This window comes from Quercus lobata, chromosome 3 (assembly GCF_001633185.2).
Source record: "Quercus lobata isolate SW786 chromosome 3, ValleyOak3.0 Primary Assembly, whole genome shotgun sequence".
Lineage (NCBI taxonomy): Eukaryota > Viridiplantae > Streptophyta > Magnoliopsida > Fagales > Fagaceae > Quercus > Quercus lobata.
Genome location: NC_044906.1, coordinates 55,419,390 through 55,423,639, shown reverse-complemented (window position 1 = coordinate 55,423,639; position 4,250 = coordinate 55,419,390).

The window sequence follows — 4,250 nt, the reverse complement described above, 5'->3', positions numbered from 1 at the left end:
AATTAACTAGGTTAATCTGATTGTGTTTTAAGGGGTCTAAAAACAAACAGTTGGAAAGCTGGTAAGTTAAATTTTCAATATATTCTTACTTTGTAGCACTTGGTTTTGAATTTGGCAAGCTATATAGGCTTTGAAACACAATTCTAAACACAAGTTTTTGTCCAAAAATCCCACTTTGGTATTTCTTGTAAATTCTCTTTATTTTTTTGAATTTTTTTGGACTCCAAGCATGTCAAATTAAATTTTTTCACTAGAACTTTCCAATGACACCTCGTTTATTCCAATGCAACGTTGTTTGATTATGATTTAATATTACTTAAACCATAATCAAGTTTTATGACACTATCAAAAATGGCCTAGTCTTTTGGTTATATTTTCATTATTTTTGCATTATCTTGCCCATTTCAACTCCAATTTGGGCTCGTGCACGGTCATTTTAAAAGGAAACTTCATGACCTTTCACATTAGCACAAATATGTAACGATCAAAAAATCAAATTTTCAATCAAATCTCAATAAAGGTTGGTTAAACTTGGTCAAACTTGATCAAATAGTTTTAAAAGATGGATTTGGATAAATTGATGTGGAATTTGGTGGTCGAATGAACTTTTTAGTTCATTTGGCTATTGATTATATATTAGTTTGGTCAAAGTTAGGTCTACAAGGGTACTAATTATGGAATATTGGGCTTCAAAATCATTAAGTCGGTGCATCCAACATTTGATCAAGACAAATTAATGTATTTCATGCAATTCCTAATTTTCCAAATGAAAAATACAATTTTGGAAATTTTTAATGCTCAAACTGAAATCTTTGCATATGAATCAAAGGCCAAACAAAATACGGTATTGACAATTAGGACTAAGACCATGAATTCTTAGATTGTATCAAGGACCAAGACTTTGTAATTTTCTACTTAATGTAAAATTCAAGTTTTAAATTATACAGTAAAATCATATTTTATTTATTACGATTTTCTTTTTCTTTTTTAATAAAATAAGTTGTGATTCCAGGTAAATCCATTGATCCATGGGGGAAGATATAATTGGTTGAATCATCAATTTGGGAAGCACTAACACAATGTAACCCATTTGTGGAGGTTTGGCCCAATTAAACCCAAGAAACAGGGAGCCGATGTTGCAGTCCCTCACAGATTGGTCACCTAAATTTAAAACTTGGTTTTCCCTAAGTTTAGCTCCTATAACCTAAACTAGGTCAAACTGTGTCATGAACTTGAACATATATTCAAGGGGCTTGATTACATGTGAAAAGACGTTAGACACCACTATAATGCCCGATCGTATAGTCGATACCAAATTTGATTATCCCTTGGTATTTGTGTGAAATGCAATATAAATAGAATACTCAACCAATTTTGGGATAATATGTCTGAGTTTGGTTCATGAGATAAGATATCAATTGTTGTAATTTAGAGGAAAACGCAAAACAGTTTTAGGATAGATATTAAATCTCACCATCCATTGCAGCCACATTAGAAGTTGGTAGGATCTCATCATTTCATGATGAATGATGTAGTAATGAAAGAGTAAACTAACTGGGAACCCACAAAGGGAGACTTCCTTCGAGGCTCTCGTTTGCCATGCAGTTGTAATTTGGAAAACATTTTGGAAAGAAGTTTTTGAAATGAAAAACTATGAAACCAGATTTTGTTTATTTAAAACTTAAAAGGTTTTTTACATTAAAAAAAAAAAAAAAAAAAACACTATGAGTTTCGTCTACATGGTTTTTGATATGGAAAACCAAGAAACCATGGGTTTTTATCTTAAAAAAAGTTTTTGATGTGGAAAACATGAAAATATGGGTTGTAGCATTTAAAAGATTTTTGATATGGAACACCAGTACACAAAAGTTTGGTTTTGAAAATGTTTTGGAAAAGCTCGAAAACAGGGATTTCTGCATTTGAAAAGGCTTTTTATATGGAAAAACCAAGGTTTTGCATTTGAAAAGGTTTTTGACGTGGGAAACCAAAGAACCAATGTTAATTCAACATCTGAAAAAGTTTTTGTTGGGTTTAAATCTAAAACGGTATTTAACTAAATGATAGCTTTGGTGACAAAAACATTTCCTCCCTAAATTTTGTCACCAAATATACATTTTGTTGTAATGTACTGCTCAAATTTGAAGCTTGGTGTACAATATATATGTGTTCAAATGGTATTAGTTTTAATGTGTGTGTTTATAACTTTTGGGAGTTTTACTTTATTAATTTAAGAATTGCAAATAACTTTGTAGGTTTCGGTAACTATGCACCTGTAGTAAGTTATTGACAACATAAGCACAAATTTCTAGAATTAATAGTTTATAAAAATCTCTTCTAGCAACTCAATAATTACGTTCTATGTTAGACAATGCCTCTGAAACATGGAAAAGCATAGAAGTCAAATATTTTTTTCCCATTGTATTCTATTTTATTATGACTATTCATTTTTTTTTTAAATGATGTCTCGCAAAATGTCTATAATATGCATATTATTAAATCCATTTCCTATTTCTAAGCATAGTATACATTTACAATATGATAATGAAATGATACTACAAAGAAATGATATATTCAACCGAAGAAAAAAAGAGAAACTAAAATTTCATTAGATCGGTCTTATTATCAATAGCTTCCCGGTGCATCATGCAGGTTTGAGACTAGTTAACTCTATATCTTATATATATCTAAAATCTTAATTTTAGTATTTATTGTTGCTATAATTTAGTTAAGCCACATCAGCAGCCAAGTCATTACATTTTTTCTTTCTAATTTTTCGTATAATTTTTTTAACGTTTACTCATTAAGGTGAACTAAATACTCCATTATTTAAAATTTAAAATATCTTCTCTTTTAACTCTTCTTCTTATTATTTATTTCCCAACTTATTGTTACAATTCCTTCAACCATTCTCCCTTCCTTTCCTTAAATAATCTAGCTAATCGTTAAGTGCCAAAATGGTGTCATCCATTAAGACACGTCAATCATATAATACTATGTGTCACCAAATTACTAATGGAATTGAATGATATGACCAATATGAAAATGGAATTAAACCTAAAAGATCCAAATAAAAACAATCCAGAAATTTAAGGATCAGAAGTGTAGTTTAGTTTAGGAAAAGTCTTGGGAGTTAGAGTTGCAAACAAGAGGATCATTGTATTTAGAGTTGAACATAACCAATAGTATATAAACTACGGGTTAGAGAGGAGGGTTTTATCCTCTCTATTTTGATTGTTTCAAATTTAGTCTCTTTGTCTATTTTGTTCATGCAATGCGATCAATGAATTAGTCTCTTATAATTCTTAATCTGATTGTTACCAACAAAAAAGTAAGTGGAGAAACTTTTTTAGTACTCTGGGAAGATAAGATTGTAAGCCACATGCTCGTTCCTTAATAAAATTAAAGTAATATTAGGGACCAACATGCATCTACCATAAAAAAAAAAAAAAAAATTGTTAGTGTTAACATGGTTTTATTTAGTTTGATTAGAACAACATAATTTTCACTTAAGAGGGAGAAGGAAAAGAGATGGTGGAGTCTGGGGGTTTTCTCCCCAAACCCACCAAAATGGGAAGAAAACTGGAGGGGGGGGGATGAAGCCCCACCTGGGCTGACAAAAATGCCCATATGCAAGTGCACGTGGGTTTCGTTCATGCCCAATTGCTTCTTTTTTCGTCTAGTTGCTTCTTTTCTTTTTTTTTCATCCACTTGCACATACACAATTTTTTTGCTAAAAAAATGTGTTACCTTTTTGTTTTATTTAATAGGGACATAATTGTAAATTTATACCAAATTCTTTTTTCCATCCTCTCATTTTTCTTCTCAACCAAATAAACAAGTTTTCTCTCTCTCTACTTTTTCATCTTCCCAACCAAACACAAAAAAGATAAAACTAATTTATCCTCCCACTTTTCTATCCCCCTCCCCATTTTCTATCCTCTTACTTTTCTACTCCTTCAACTAAACAGGCCCTTAAGTTTGCAACCGGCACCACTTTTTTATTCATCAATCACAACAAGCTAAGTCAACAATTGTAAAAAAAATAAAAAATAAAAAATAAAAAAATTTAATTATTATTAATATTATTATATCATGTTTGTATCTATCATTAATTCAAAATCAACCATATGAATAAGAGAAGTGCATGTCATGACTAATCAATCAATAAATATATATATATATATATATATATATATATATGTTCTGGCAATTAGGCCAAAATGATTAAGTTATAATAGAACTCCTCAAAT